At 39.6% G+C, this 16950-nt stretch overlaps 2 long non-coding RNA genes across 2 annotated transcripts; one reads left to right on the top strand and one right to left on the bottom strand.

Annotated features, from left to right (window-relative positions):
* Positions 1-7259: 7259 nt before the first annotated feature.
* LOC123469754 lies at positions 7260-7702 on the bottom strand. Its single transcript, XR_006643104.1, has 2 exons — positions 7541-7702; positions 7260-7359 (listed from the first exon to the last, which is right to left on the bottom strand). It is a non-coding gene; the product is annotated as an uncharacterized LOC123469754 (long non-coding RNA).
* Positions 7703-12974: 5272 nt separating this feature from the next.
* Positions 12975-15563, top strand: LOC123469684. Its single transcript, XR_006642976.1, has 4 exons — positions 12975-13482; positions 13551-13804; positions 13867-13914; positions 14959-15563. It is a non-coding gene; the product is annotated as an uncharacterized LOC123469684 (long non-coding RNA).
* Positions 15564-16950: the final 1387 nt, after the last annotated feature.

Below are 16950 nucleotides of genomic sequence, written 5' to 3'. Positions count from 1 at the left end.
AGGATGGGACGAGCCCATTCCAATCGAGGTGATACCTCATTGGAAGACTTTTATTGACGGGATAACCGAATTAAAGAACACCTATTAGCCCAGATGGGCCGGGGAGCATGACGGACGACTCCATCTATTCTGCGACGCAAGTAATGACGCCTACAGTGTGGTGGCATACTTGCAGAGGACGGATGGAAAAGACCCGGTAATGCTGTGTAGCAAGACGAGAGTAGCGCCGGACCCCAAGAAATCCGTCTCTATTCCGAGACTGGAACTTCTGAGCGGGCTTCTGGCAGCAAGACTCGGAAGCTACGTCGAGAAAGCGACGGAGAGAAAGATCAAGAGAAACCTACTGTGGACCGACTCAGCGATAGCTTTCTGGTGGATGAAAGGCGAGGCTGGTCGGTGGAAGCAGTTCGTTCATAACAGAGTGACGGAGATAAGGCAGACAGTGGAAACTGAGAAAATCAGGCACTGCCCAGGGTTACAGAACCCAGCAGACGTAGCATCCATAGGAGCTACGGCTGCGCAGCTTAACGCACAGAAGAGTTGGTGGACTGACCCATCTTGGATGGGAAAGGAAGAGGAATGGCCGCAGTCACCAAGCTCAGTGACCGAGCTCCAGTTGCAGGAAGTCTCGGTCGAAGAAAAGGCAGACGAAGTAATGCAATGTGCGGTATCAATCGAAGCGAAATGACATGAAAGATTCAGCTGCATGCAAACCATGGTAAGAGTCTTGGCCACGATGCTGGGAGCGATAAAGAAGTTCAAGGGCAAAGAGAATCCGGAAAGCCCGGTGGCAACGGTCAGACACCGGGGGAGAAAATTGAAGTTCCTTGGGTTGACCACGGACGAAACTCGAGAGGCAACGCTCGAGCTTTACAAAGAAGCCCAGGCGACTCACTACGGAGCAGTGGTGAAGAGCTTTAGAGCTGGGAAAACAGAAGTCCCATATGAGTTGAGGAAACTCGGCCTAATATGGGGAAAAAAAGACGAGATAATCAGGTGTCGAGGCAGGCATCTAAATTGGATGGAATACAATAAAAAAGCAGCGCTCATTCTGCTACCGGCCGAGCACTTTATAACCAGAAGGCTGATTGAACAGACGCATCTTCGGTTGAAACATACTGGGTTTGGAAACCATGATGGGGGCACTCAGAACAGATTTCTGGATTCCGAAGATGCGTCAAGCCATCAAAAAAGAGACAAGTAAGTGCACGAGATGCCAGCGAATGGACTCGAGGCACTTCGATGAAATACCGGCGCCCCTACCGTTGGACCGCCTGCAAATGTCCAATCCGTTCACGATAACAGGAGTAGATTTTGCAGGCCCGTTTGTAGTGGAGTCGCCGGCAAATAGCGGCGACAAGACGAAGGTATTCGTGATTGATCTATTCAGTCAAAAAACTCATGTCTATTGATCTCGATCTTTTGGATTTCTTCTACTGTTTTTTTACTAGTGAATTTACCGTCTTTTTTGTGTACCCTTCCTTTAATGTCTTTAATTGCTTTTTTAGGCTATCTCTTGTCATCTTTGTGTGAACTTGTGCATATTCTTTTGCTTGCCAGTATTTTGGCTTCCATTTTTTGTGCCTTTCTTTTTTGTTTTCACACTGATTTCGCAAGTGTTGCAGCTGGCCTAAGTTCAATGAACCTTGCGTTCAACCTTGGACCCTCAACGGATTGGAGCTTGGACTTCCCACGGTGCGACGTCTGAAAAACGTGCACTTCGGCAGCCATCTTTTCCAATCAGCGCACGAGATTCGCCACACCCACTGGATGCTGTAGCCCAGCCTACTTTTTTGCCGACTATTTAATGTTCGCAATTTTGTATGTTTGTGTTCTTTCTGTTTCGACTTTTATCCCAACTTGAGGCTTTGTAGCCGTCGCGATTGGGTGTTTTAAATAAAAGTTTTTTTTTAATTCAGAAAGCATCCAGTGTTTCATTTTTTATTTTCAATTTTACTTTCAGTTTCAATCTTATTTTCAGTTTTGGAACGTTTCGAGTGGACTCTTTTAGCGTGTTTTAAGTGTTGGTGATCTAAAAAGCGTTGCCTTTTCCTAAGGCTTGTACATTTTTTTCACTTTACATTTTTTGTTGGATCTGTTTTGTTCTCTGCCAACTTTTAGTTATGGCGACTAACAAATCCAACCTGGATCTTCTGCTTAGCGAGGCGAGTTTATCGAAAGGCTTTGGCCTTTTTCTGAGACGGTCTGCGGGTAATAAGCATAAGCTGTTTTACCATTGCCAGCCCAGTTCCAGTGGAGCGATTGATATTTCTATCGATCAGCACACCTTTCTCGTCCTGCCGTTGAAGACCAAGCGCTTCCCGAAGACGTACCATCGCATCATTGCTTCGACACGCTCTTGGCGAGCCCTAGCCAACAATTGGGAAGCCGTTCTTGCTGCTCCCGTTCTAAGTGAATGTGATGATATTGCTCTGAGTCCGTCATGGAAAATTGAACTTGTGCCTATATCAAGCGATTTCCCCAATGATGACGATTTTTTCACATCTGGAAAAATCCAGCTGAAAAGATCGTCCAGTTATTGACGGATCAATCGATTGGTGAGGACCTTTGCTTGATTCCCCATCACCTCTACCTCCCGTTCCACTTTCTACACTGGTCTTCGTCCAAGACGTGATGGCTTGTTCTGCTCAGCCCACGGGGCCGAAAAATTTAATTGATGTCATCCCATCACCTCCGACGTCCGGTGTTACCACCGATACTTCGGTCCATTGTTTATCACGCATGATTGCTGATTACAATGTGATTTTTCACGCGCGTCAGCGCCACGCCCTGCTGTTAGCCGACGGAAGACCACCATTGGTCCCTCTACCGAGGGCTTTCCAGGTCCCGACCATGCACCATATAGCGACTGAAGACCTCAACAATAAATTGAACGCCACTATGACCAAATGCGCCCAAGAATTGAGCACGCTCCTCATCGAAGCCGAGGAGCTAGCGCTCGAGGGCATTTTGGCCGAAGTGGCCGATACTTTGGTGGACTGGACACCAAATGAAGAAGAATTTAAAGCCATCGTTGATTACAAGAATCTTCGATTAAAAAATTTGGCCGAGTACAAAGATGGCGGCGGGCCTTTGGAATTTTACCATCTCGAAAATTCCAATGGCCGCCCAACTATTCAGCCATCTTCGGCCCCATTCAAGGACCATACGGCCGCTCACCGCACCACAAAGAAGAAAGACTTACCGGATCAACCCGCACCGGGTCAACCCGCTCAACCCGTTCAACCTGTTTCATCGCCGGCGCCCACCAAGGCCCCAGAGATTCTTCCTGTTACCCTGGTCAACCTAGAGCCTACTCCTGAAGCCCTAGAGTCAGATTCATAATTTACCTGAACCAAAAAAATCGACGGTGACGTCTCTTCACATGTGCCGTAACGAGAGCAGTCCATCTCGAAGTTACGACCGACCAGGAGTTTTCCACGTTTATCTTCGCGCTGAGACGATTCTTTGCGCGGAGAGATTACGCTCTACTCCGATAATGCAAGAACGTTCACGTTGGCCGCCAAGTACCTGAGAGCAGCGTACAGAGACAGCAGGGTATTTAACACGCTGGTTGATCTCAACATAAAGTGGAGTTTTTCACCGTGTCCAGCCCCTTGGTGGGGTGGATTCTGGGAAAGAATGGTGCAGACCGTTAAACGGCTGCTGTATAAAACGTACGGGAGCGATTGTATGGAAAACGATCTATTCCAGACGGTGTTGACTGGGATAGAGGACACGATCAACACGAGACCGTTGACATACGTGGCAGAAGATGATATGGAGCCGCTAACGCCCAAACAATTGGTGACAGGCTATCGGCAACAGCAGCATCACCCAGTCGATGACGAGGAGAGAGAATACCCGGGTGACGCTGACAAAGAGAGAGTGGATCAGGAGAACCCTGGTGGCTCAATGGTGGAAGGATTTCTACACGGAATATGTGATGGATTTGGAGCAATTTCACTGCCCAACCCTAGGACACGTCAAGGAGATTGAGTTGGGACAAGTCGTGTTGATTCACAATGAGTCGGCCAAAAGAACAAGATGGAAGTTTGGGAGACTAGTAAAACTAATCCCCGGTAATGACGGAAAGACGAGGCGTGTGAACGTGCTCATCGCAGATAAATTCAGAGGCAAAGGGTCGATCATGATAACGAGAGACCCAAAGAGTTTATATCCGTTGGAGCTCCACGCGGGCCAGATAGATGATGACCATCGGAACACCGGACCTTACGAGGACAGTGAGCTTTCGCGAACTCAGTTAGACCAAGGTTTAACGGGGGGAGTGTCGGAAATTCTGACGGACGAAGCTCACAGCCCTCGTCCGGGTGACAACCCTTTGGCCGAAGCAGGCTAGACTCAGACGAGTCATCCTCGGTGGAGTGCCGCGCTACCAAGGGTAAGGAAGTCCATTAGCGGAAGCAAGCGACTTAAGACGGCCTACGGCTCGCAAGAGCCGTAGATAGGAGGCTGGAGCGCAAGACTGTGTTATTGGAACTGCCTGAGAGCTTTTCCATATATATGGAGACAACTGTTGAGGGTAAAAGGAACGACATGAGGGTTTAACTCATTGAGGCGGAGCCTGCAGAGTTCATCCCGCCAGAATATAGGTTTAGTTCCCACAGGGTTATCGGGCAGTTTACTGATCGATAGCCGGCAATCATCGGCAGCGGTGCCCTCTATTCCAGGATCGGACGCTCGGACAAATTAGACAACGGTTTAGTTTTCCGTGTATATAAGGGGCCGTCGAGCCATGCTATTACACTCACTTTTCTTAACCGAACTGTCGCGTCAAGTCTATTTATTTGCAAACCCGTTCCTTTTGCAGATAAGTCCGAAGCCCTCCTGCCACCGTCTCCTTTAGCCTGCCAGCCGCCTGCCGTGACGTGCAAGCCTGCGACCGAGCCAGACCCACGGAGCCTTCACTTCACCGCTACTAAGAGTAATACTCTGCGGCCGTATCCTCTGTTGAGCCCGACAAGACCCAACAGAATCAGACCTTGCTCTAGCCCGATAAGGCGAACAGCAGTTCCCGGACTTACCAGCGCTAGCCCGACAAAGGCGACCGCAGTAGTCTTCGAAATAGTGCTACGGCACTTGAGATAAGTTTAACCGTAGCAAGGACAAACAGTCTGGCAGGCTTACCACCGTTAAACCCGACTAACCCTCTGCGCCAGCAGTAATCTGGCCTTTCGGGATTATAATTCCTGAAAATTGTCCTTACAACGTGATACGGCCCTTAAGAAACAGTTCATTCGTGTAAAGGTAGAACAGTCTGGCAGGCTTACTCCCGTAAGTCCCGACTGACCCTCTGCGCCAGCAGTAACTGGCCTTACGAGATACAAATCCTGAAACCATCCACTCTATTCAACATCCAGTGACTGTATAAAATCCCCCAAAACATGAAAAAATCGAAACACCCCCGCACTTAAACTAGCAACAGAGCATATAACACTCGCTGGTATCGATCCTTTCAAATAAATCCTGCAGTAAACCCAACACGCTGGGCAACCAAGGCAAAAACCACAAACAGAACTCAAATTCTCCCCATAAATAAAAAAAAAAGAGCAAATCAAACTAAGCTGCTGCTGAACTCCTTAACCAAGAACTAGAATGCAATCTTAGGCCAACAAGAAGGGCTTACATCAATAAATCAGCTAAAGAAGATAAAAAAACCTTATGCGGTATACATAATGAGGGAAGGGACATCAGAGGGAGGGGAATCTTTACAGCAGAAATTTATGTCATCCTCAGAGCTATGGAAATCACATAGTGCCAAAATGACTTGACTGAGGTATTGGCCATATTTACAGACTCAAAGTCAGTGGTACAAGCTCTAAAATCCCTCAATATCGGGAACCACCAGATAATCTATAAAATAATAAATGCCGCAGAAAATTAAGGAAGCTTAGCCACCAAAACAACACTATACTGGATACCTAGTGTAAGAGTAAGAGAACATAGGCCGTTTATTTATATCCCGGTACAAGTATACACAAGATGCGAGCACGGGCAAATCTAAGCTCAATAGCGAAAAGGAGGGTTTTTTTAAACACTTAAGTAGCAACAGTTGCAAACGCCATGGGAGAAATCATCAACACGCCTAGGCGGTAGAGACAGAAGTGGGTGTGGTGAGAGAGTAACACACTACGCGCCATCAGTAACTACGGGTCATGGTGAGGTACCGCTAAGCGCAATAAGAGCGGCTAAAATCGAATGCGTGGTGACGTAGTGTGTGCACTGTGCGTCACTTCAACTTCAGGACTACGGCAAGTTGCCGTCAAGCATAATGAAAGCAGTTTCAACTTACTTCATTCCTTCCCCCTATCCAAAGAGGATGTTGATCCTCCATCTCCTTCACTGAATAGAGATTACATACTGAACACTTGCATATATAAACATCCGATTTTTTTGTTTTCGTCAAGAATAGTATCACTGTTTACACAAAATTGTTTAATCTTAGGGAACACTGTTACATAGATATTTGTGTTAAGAACTAAGCTTCTTCCATATTGTTGCGGTGATTGAAACTATGGACTCGGTTGTCATGTCCGGCGATCTTTTTATCGGAGATTTCCCGCAATCTAATCTGAGATGTCCAGCAGTCTTGTCGGTAGAGATTTCCTTCCATAGCAGCTGTTCCCAAAAAGCATAAATTCCCGTGTGTTTCTAATGAAGCTGAGAAATACAACATACACCTAATTATGGTTGCCGATCTCAGTTACTATAGATAGATGCGGTAGTGCTCTACCGCTACGTGGCACTCTAGTAGAGTTCTTCTATACGTACAGTATCCTGCACAAAAATCCGACCACCGATTCAAATGTTGAAAGCCATCTTTTGGCGGGGTAACGCGTTTATTTTTTATTTTTTTTAATAGGTAGGGTAGACGGGGTGAGGAGATGACAGGGCAGGGTTGGGAAAGTCTACACCTTGCTTTTTTTCTTCAGGGCAAGTAACAGGTCAGGTCATTTATGAATCCCTCAGGGGGTGTGTTTTTTTAAGCGACAGTTGGAAATGTTGAGCTAAGGCTTTGAAACATTCCTTACTCAAAAAAATTAGCTAGCTGTTTGTGCGTGGTTTCGTAGATACCGCTGGCATATGTGTAGAGGTTCCGATTAGAACGCCGGAGACCGGTGTTCGATTCCTGATATGAAATTTCATAATATAGGATATCTATATAAAAATCTTCGTTCTTTGGGTATGTTAATTGCTAAAGAACAAAGAAAATATTTTATTGATTTTATGTGATTTTGATGCAAGTGGCTAAACAAAAACCATTCCATGAAAAAGCGTGGTTCTTCCAAATTTTCCAATTCCACAAATTATTCGGGTTTTATTCCATCCAGGGGACCACTAATCAGAAAATTTCGGGGAAATTATGTTGGAGATAGACGAGTATATGAGAGATGGATTCAACATAACTAGGCTTCTGTCTGAGACAGGCTTGCACATTTATTGTAGGATACATGAGAACATAGTTGTAGTCTTCTTCAACACACGAATAAACATTGAAGAAAAACATAGAATTAATTACCTGAGTATACAATACTCGATGACAAGAACTGAATATAACTGTAGAAACGACTGGCTTCAGTGGAGTGAATAATTAACACAGTTTTACACAATGTGAGCAAAACGAAAATGAGAGAGACTTCAGCGTGGTGTTAGCGTGGTGCTAGCTTGCAGCAGAACTTAAAAAAATGGCTGCTGGGATGTCTTGGGCCTATGATGTATGGAAGAGAAGGCCGAGGCATCCGTCATTAGTATGTGCTGCCATCTGTCAGGTGCTGCCATCTATTGTTGACATGTTGTATATATTCCTACAAATTATACCCACACATGATGAATTGTATTAACAACCCAAAAAATTTGAAAAAAATACAACAATTTTGCTTTTTCCCACTTACTTGGGGGTTGCTAAGGCTTACCCCAAAAGACTAAAATCCTTTTTTGCTGTGTAATCCTTTGTGCGAGTTTTTTCATTTAGCGTGTAAATTAAACTTACAATGAGAGCATCTCCATCTTGGGCCAGCTGCCTCGTTTATGAATATCAAAGAAAAATAGTTACAATGTATTGCACAGGCTAATTAGTGGTAAACTTACCATAAATTCCTTACATCTTCTTTTTTTATTTGATGAGTATTTTACAACGAAACGGCTGGTCTTCATGACTCCTAATTTCTCACATTTTTTATGCTTTGGCACACCCTTATTATCCGTATTTTTTTTAGAAGATGAAGGCTCTTCCTCGTCTTTTTCGCTAAGATTACCTGAAATATATTCATGCTAGCCATTCTTGCGTTGATTTAAATTTCTTTTAACGGAACAGTATGGCCATGAACATCAAGAGATGGCGTTTACAGCCAGCAACTCCCATTAGGATAACGACGCTTCAGATTTGAAATACCGATTCAATGCGGAACTACGGCCATGTTGGTCGAGATGATCTGCAATGGCTGATTGAAATCCAAAAGGACTGTCGGATTGCTCAGCTTTCACGGCTGGCCCAGCTTTTACGGCCGGCTCAGCTTCCACGGCCGGCTCAGCTTCCACGGCCGGCTCAGCTTCCACGGCCGGTTCAGCTTCCACAGCCGACTCAGCCTCAACGGCCGGCTCCACCTAGTCAGACAGCAAAGCCACGCAGTAAAGCACAGCCTTGCCGTCCGGCTACGCCTTCCCAATGGAATTACGGTGACGGGATTTTCTACGATGTATACATTAATTTAAATTGCAAAAAAACAATGAATAAAATATTAATACCTTCTTTCATTATGAAGATACTCGTAAATAAGAGATCTACAATTGTGAATATTCACCACCCAAATCCAATTCAAACAGTAAAATTGAACACGCTTCATTTATTGTCCTTATCTCTCAGCCATTGCCCTGTTTTGACCCTAAGTTTGTTGCCCCGAATGACCCCCTTTATAATTTAATTATCTTAACGGTAAACTCAGATGTTTTCCGCCTGACTTTTTATTTTGAACACGTCTGAGCTCATTTGACCTTAAATTCAGCTCTCTGTCTTGCCGTATAAAAGATATACAACCTCCATTTGAAAAAACAGTCAAGCGTCATAACGTCAAGTAAGTCACTCAGTCAGTCTGCGGGCAGTCTTTTGACAGTCTTCTAAGAGTCTTCTCCCAGCTCTTCTCTCAGTTTTTACCTTCTTTCTTTGTCCGCTGTATTTTATAATGTGTTATGGATATTTTTAATGAAGCAAATTGTAAAGAAAAAATATCGATAAGGATTACCTGACTCGCATGAGGAAGAATTTCCAGCTGCACTTTGTTTTCATGAGCTAACATTATCTGCTTGCCTGAAACAGCAGTGATTTAATGTAACAGGAAGAATGATAACCATAAATGTCATTAGGGGATTCAGGTATTTTTACTCCACTGAACTTTGAGTTTGTTCGAAAACTGTACACCAGTTGTGCATTTCTACATTTCATCAGCTTTTCATCATCAAAGAGTTTAATCTTTCCCGAACAAGCCATATCAACTATGTGAATCACACATATCTTTTCTTCATTCGATGAAGCCATTTTCAACACAAATTAACTTAGAAACATCATTGAAATATTTACGTCACTTGTATTGTTTAAAAAAGTCAACTAGCAGACGATGTTGAATGATGCAAAACTTGTGTCAGATAGATGAAAGTGAATAAAAAATTTGTTACGAGAAAATCTATTTACATAAATAAAATGCAGTTGTAAAAAAAAATTATTTTCCAAATTTAGCGGGTAGGATGCGAGGTTGCCGTTCCAGGTAAATAAATGTGACAGGAGGAATCTCCCAGATAAATTGATTCTGCTTCGAACCAAACGGCAGATAATTACGTCTGCTTTGATGCTAAATTAACAAGTAGGAGCTGATCTATTTAAGGATGTTATTGGTTTGTTTTCCCCTTAATTTGACAAAAACCGTAAAATTGACACATTTTCAAAAGCGTCTGTTTGGTGTAAAACTGCCAGACAAGGAGTCTGTTCAAACACCATAAAAAGCAGCGTAATTTTCTTAATCTATTGATGATTTTTTATCCATGCCACGTGGTTTGACAAAAACGTCCTTCACGCCGACTTTCACGACCCGTCATGGGTGAACGCGTCCGATGCCAGCCGACAGAGATGGGTTTAAGTCTTACTTAGACCTCCATCTATCGGTAGCATACGTCAAAGCTTTTGCCCTTAGGTTTGACATGAGTTGATAGCTGTCTCTTAGTCAATAAAGATACCAAATATTTCGCAATTTCTTATCGGAAATCGAACACTGATCTACGGCGTCGCAATCAGAGGCTCCACACATATGCCATCGGTTTCGACATAATTGTAAACAGGCAGCTATCTAATTTATTTGGGTAAGGAATATTACACAGCCTAAGTCCAATATTTCCAATTGTCGGTTTAAGAAAACACACCACCCTGGGGGTTGCAAAAATGTCCCGACCTGTTACTTGCCTTAAAGCGTAATACTTTAAGGCATCAAAAAAATTTCTAGACTTACCTAACCCTGTCCTATGTGTCCATCACCCCGTCTACCCTCCCTCATAAATAAAAACAAACAAAAAACCCTTTACCCCACCAATAGATGACTTAAAAAAATTAAATCGGTGTTCGGATTTTTGTGCAGGATACCGTACAATAAAGAGAGAAATTGTTGTTTCGTGGGGATCAAAAGCTGGGCTCATTCTTCAATCTTGTCAATGGATTCTAGCTGGGCGTCTATTATAACATTCTTCATTGGAATATGCTGGGAATATTAATAACTTTAAAACGAAGGGAATTATTATTTTTTAAATTATTTAATTAACAAAAAAAGCACATATAGCTCGATGAAAATTTGTTTTATAAATGAACGAGAATTTCACGTAAGGTAACCAAGATAATTCATCACCTCATCTGGAATCGAACACCGATCTCCAGCATAACATTCACAAAGGCTACACCTACTCCATTGACAACGACGTAAATATTTACAGGCAGCTGGAACATAAGCTAAATTGTTTCGGTAAGCAACATTACCCAGCCTAAGCCCTAAATGCGAGTTAAAATTTGTTGTATCAGTATTGGAATTTCTTTGGTTCGTCATTAATTGCGTGAAATCTGAGCTAAACCCAAGTCAAAATCTGGAATATCTCGGTATGATCATCAACTCGAATCTCCTCTCCCTCGCTCTACCCGAGGGAAAAGTCGATGCCATTTTAAAGTTCTGTTTAGACTCCCTTTGGTCGGGCAAGTCTGGGTGAGTAAGCTTTCAAAAATCGTGGGAAATTATTCTTAGGTCCTTCCCACGGTGCCATTCGTCGAAGGGCATCTTCGTAAATTGCAGTCGTTCTACATTTCCCTCTCCCATGACGACATGGATAAATACAGTAACCGTCATTCACTTTGAACGCTTTTGCGTTTTACCATAAGCGCCCGTGTTAAATGCGCATGACTCCGACCCGCTTATTCTAGTCTAACATATAAGCTATTTCTTATACATTTATATCGCTTAATAGCTAAGACAATTTTCTATTTAGCTGTGAGATTGAAAAAATTTTCTGATTGCTGGTTTTTCCGTCAAAGTAAAACCCAGCTATCTTTGAACATGGTGTTTCTTACATGTTAGCTTATGGAGAAAGGGTGTTTTTTTTTATTTAATTGTACACAAATGGCTTGAACCATTTGCATGCCGTTTGATGGCATTGATACGGATTTCATTCTTCTGTAGATGCTAGAAATCCCCTGGTACTAACTTATGATATGAATTCCCTGAATTAATTTTTTGTCGACACACGTGTAATTTAAGCGAATCGGCGCGGTGTCCCTCCTCTGGCATACTCCGAGAAAACTTGTCTTGCTAGGGAAGAGCCGTATGGGTTTTTGGTGGAGTTGAAAGAATATCTGGAAAATGTTTTCTTGTAGCAGTGAGTGATAGATCGGCAAATACATTATTGGATGTAATCAAAGAATGGATTCTACCTGGTTCTATCATTATATCTGATTGCTGAAAAGCATATGACAAAATAGAGTTAGTTTTTACTTATATTTATTTGATGTATGTTTTATTGTTAATAATTTTTGTTGTTAAATTAGGGAACACAATAACTACATTCATCTGAAAGTTAATCATAGCTTGCATTTTAAAGATCCAGAAAATGGAGCACATACCAACCAAATAGAGGGTAAATCAATTTATATTGAGTCTGATTAGTAATAAGTTATTGTTTTTTTTCAGGATTGTGGAATTTAGCTAAAAAAAGTCTTCCAAATACAAACAGAAGCAAAAAAATTTTTGCTGGTTATTTAGCAACCTTTATGCTGCGTACTAAATGGAAAGGAAAAGATGGCTTTAAGTTATTTATGCAATATGCAGCTAAATTGTATTCTGATGATTCTACTACAGATGTAACTGAAACAAAACGTTTAAAGAGAGCTTGTAAGGAAAACCTACTTTACTTTATTTTACTTATTTTACGAAAACTTTATATTAATATTTATTATTCGGAAAAACAAAATTGATTAGGAATAGGGGTCTCGTCAACTATGTCTGTGGAGAAGTTTAAGTTTGGTGAGTCTACACTGAATGTAAAGTTAGATGCTATGAAATAGTTTTTTAAGTGTGTTAGAGTGTCGATTGAAAAGTAAAATTTATTACCGTATTGTTTAATGGGGTGGAGCATATTTGGTGATGTGTGGTGTTTTCTTCTGTTTTAATTGAGTTTTCAGTTGCGTCGATTATTGTTTTTGATATTAGTTCCTAAAGTTTGTTGTTTTCCTTGTAACTAGTAATAGAAAGTTTTATTATAGTAATAGTTATATTTACATCGGTTAATATTGATAGGTTTTGGAAAGTTGATTTGAGATCCGGTTTAGTTGATTTTGTTTCTTCTTGTCCTAATGTTATTGTTATTTTCTAAACCAGAAATGGAAAAATAGTATGAAGTTAAATATATGTGATGTTATTAATAATTATTACCGTTTCTAATTTTTTAGTTTCTTCTTCAACATATTTTATGGTTCCATTTGATTCTGCTAGTGCTAATTTTAATGTTTCGTTTTCTGTTTCTAAATTGGCTATAGTAAGTTTTAATTTTTTGGACCAGTGGATTGGTTTTTTTGACATCTTTAAGGTATTACTGTTGTTTGTATTACTGTTGTATTACTGTAAAAATATTAATATGTTGACAAATTTATTAATTGATCTATAATTGTTGATGATATTAGTTGTTCCGACTATGCAAATGTATTCTGCAGTCCTCGTTCCGCATTTTATGCTCGTCGCAGGGTGTTTTCCATAATATACTATGCATACTACTGTGCACAAAGGATGCTTTGATTTAATTTATTAAAATACTAACAGTTGTATTTTTTGTCCATGTTCAATTACCTGTCAATGTTGCTAACTTAAATATAGTCTTTTGCTGTAGGTTGGTATCGATTCCTGTTGATTCTGGGGAACACCGTTTTCAGTACTTCAAACTACGTTGGTAAACTTTTGTTATACTCTGATTAAGATTTCACATGATCATCTTACAATGCATGTTTTGGTATTCAGATGTTTTCTAGCAGCATGGGAGAACTTTTTATATAGTTGTTTTGGAACAGTGACACTAATACCTGCAGAAACTGTGCACAGCTTTTTGGAATTGTTATTATGGCATAAAATTTCATCTCATCATCTGAGAGTTACGATTCAAGGTGACAAAATAATTGTTTTATTATGTTGATTATAAAAGAAATAGGTGGTGAGCTCACTATATATATTAGTGAACTACTCTGATGAACTACATGATGAATGATACAATACAGGTTATTTCCTGAATAAATATAGAACCACGGCTTCTTCATTTATATTGTTTCATTATGTGTAGGTGCTGGCATGCTATCCATGGTAAACTCAGGTCTAAACACTAATAGAGGTAAGTTTTTTATAACACTTTGTTATTGAGAACTTGTGTGTGATTGTAAGATATAGTAATTAGTGTATATTTACAAATTTATTATAGCCCCAACACAATAGCTTCATGGTATGCACTCTATATTTAGAAAGATCTACTATTGCATGTCTGTTGTGCTTGGGTTAGTTGTAACCGATAAAGATTACAGGCTAACTGATGTAGTTAAAATTGTGTAATGTACAATCAAATATGAATGTAGATTTCACTACTAAATTTTTAATTTTTGGCTATGGGCTACAATTTAACTATCTATATGGTGGATATTCTGTTGATGATTGTATCTATTAATGAAATAGTTCTCAGTTATACGTATTTGATTTTGTATTTATTACTTATACAATTTAAACTAATGAAATATTTGTTTTTTTTTACATTTCTTGTTTGGGACAAATTATAAACAATCTCAGAAAACATTTGTGTTTGCAGCGCTAGAAGTTTTCATTTTCATTTTGTAATTTGTCTACATGATTTTTCAATATTTTGGAACAGTGAATTTTTTTTTAGACATTTTTTAAAATGATTAATATATGAAAACTATCAATGTTGCGAAATTGGTTAATTTTATTATCTACATGTTGGCATGGTCATTAGGGATTGGCCCCGATTACACACCGAACTACCCGAAAAATTGCCGTTTGGTTGCAACTCGGGTAGCTACTTTTCAAGCGGTTGGGAACGGTTACGTGGGGCGCGGGGCAGATCCCAAATAGTCATAGACCACTGGTTCATAAATATGGCTATTTTATTGTAATAAATTTGTAGTCATTCATGTTTGTCATATAAGAAATAGTTAAATATTTATTTCTTTAATTTTTTTCCCATGTTATTTAAGAATTGGCCTAAGTACTTTAAGATGGCCTGGCGCATTAGTTGCGGTGTTGTACCTTTGAGGTCCTTCCATGTTTGTGTAGTGTAAACTAATCAAAATTTAAATATGTTAATTAATGATATTGATCAAAATCATAATTTTTTTGTTACTACCAAATATTTCTTCTATTATTTTAGGATCCATGGGTTCCCGCTTTACAGTACCAGTTTTTCCACCTTTACCAGATTTCTTGTGTGCTTAATTGTGATTTTCAGATTATATTGTTATTAGTTGATAATTTTATACATATATATATATTACTTTTTAGATATTCCTCAGTAAATGATGATGTCATCAATTCATTGAGGAATCTATACAATGTATATCCAGAATTTTTCAGGGTATCTAACGTCCAATCTTCTGGTTTAATGTTTTGCACTTTTGTTTCCAGAAGAGTTTTTATTGTAGCTGGTATTTTAAATGTTGCTACGTCTGGAAACTTCTAAACAAACAAAATTAATATAAGTATTTTATGAAATGTGAATTGTTTTAAAGTTGTGTAATAAGTTAATATATATTTCTGGTTCAATTCTATTCAACGACTGGCGGTGAAATAGGACCGAAACGGATTAGGACTGGAGAAATAGGACTGGATATTTTCAGTCCTATTTCTCCTGTAGAAATAGGACTGGGAGAAATAGGACAACTTTTTAAACACATTTTAAACAGTCCTATTTCTCCTTGGATATAAGGCTATTTCGCTTGCCTTTATCTTACATATTTAAGGACAATGAGCCTCCAAACCGGTAGGCGAAATTGGGGAGTAGAAGAGCGTTGGCTTTATATGCCTACGCCCTTGAAAATTACCGTTGACAAAATGGCAACGCTTACTTCGCTTGCATGCTAAGAATTCCTTATCCTATTAAACTTTTTATTGCAGAATATGAACCGTCATTTTTGACTGAATACAGTTCATTTAACAAATAATTAAATTTAATAAATCTAAATGTTGTTTAACTTTTTCTATTGTAAATTTTTCGTACATCTTGCAACACAGAGGGGGTTGCGTGGGATGATTCGTACCTTGGAATCTCAGCCCCTTTGGTGAATAATCCCCCTCCCTAGAAGGGTGAGGACCACACCCATCGTAGCCCCTCTATGATGCAAGTCGTAAGAAGAATAAATAATAACCAAAGTAAAATTGCACTCACATTTATGAAATGATTAAATTTTTGGTAAATGAACTATATATTGTAAAAAATTTCGGTTAAAGTACTGAAAAAAATTTTTTTTTATCATAACGAGTTCTTAAGCTGCAAGTGAATTAAGCGCTGAAATTTTGTCAACGGTAATTTTCAAGGACTGAAGGATATAAGCCAACCCGCTTGTCTCGGATAATTCCCCTCTCATCTTGCCTACCGGTTTAGAGGCTCATTGTTCTGAAATATGAAAGAGTAGGAATAAAAAACAGACATAACCTTAAGGAGAAATAGAACCGGTCAAAGGAGAAATAGGACTGTTTAAAATGTATTTAAAAATCAGTCCTATTACTCCCAGTCCTATTTCTACAGGAAAAATAGGACTGGAAATTTTCAGTCCTATTTCGTTTCGGTCCTATTTCACCGGATACCATTTTAATCGTGCAGTGTATAGTTTTAACTTAATGTATATAGTTTATAGATAGTTGTTATAAAGAATTATTTGCATGTTATCTACTTCTTAGAACTTAAAATGAATTTGTATATAGTATTTAACCCTTGGGGTTTTTGTTTTTTATATAGATATACCTTAAAGTCATTGTTAAGCATATTCAGGTCTTGTTCGTCCTCTGAATCCTCATTGTGTTCTTCTACTATTTTAATTATCACATTGTTGTTCATCTCTATATCAGGAATTATAATGTTATCTATTTGCAGTTGTTTTTCCTTTAATTCTTTTATTTCTATAAAATCACAAAAAAATTGTAAAAACTTTAGAAATTTTTGTCGTACAAATTTTTTTTAACCTTTTTCCTTTTCTTCTAATTTCTCAAGGAGAGCATTTTTTTCATTTTGTAACATTGTTACTTGTTCTATCTATATTAAATATTATTAACTAAGTAAATAATTGTAATATTGTATATGAAATAAAATAATAAGACTTGCCAAATTATTTTCACTTTCCTCATATAGAGTTTTATAACGTTCACT

The sequence above is a fragment of the Daphnia magna genome, linkage group LG2, assembly GCF_020631705.1.
Source record: "Daphnia magna isolate NIES linkage group LG2, ASM2063170v1.1, whole genome shotgun sequence".
In the NCBI taxonomy this organism is placed as follows: domain Eukaryota; kingdom Metazoa; phylum Arthropoda; class Branchiopoda; order Diplostraca; family Daphniidae; genus Daphnia; species Daphnia magna.
Note: the sequence above shows the minus strand (reverse complement) of the source record. Positions and strands in the feature narration are given on the sequence as shown.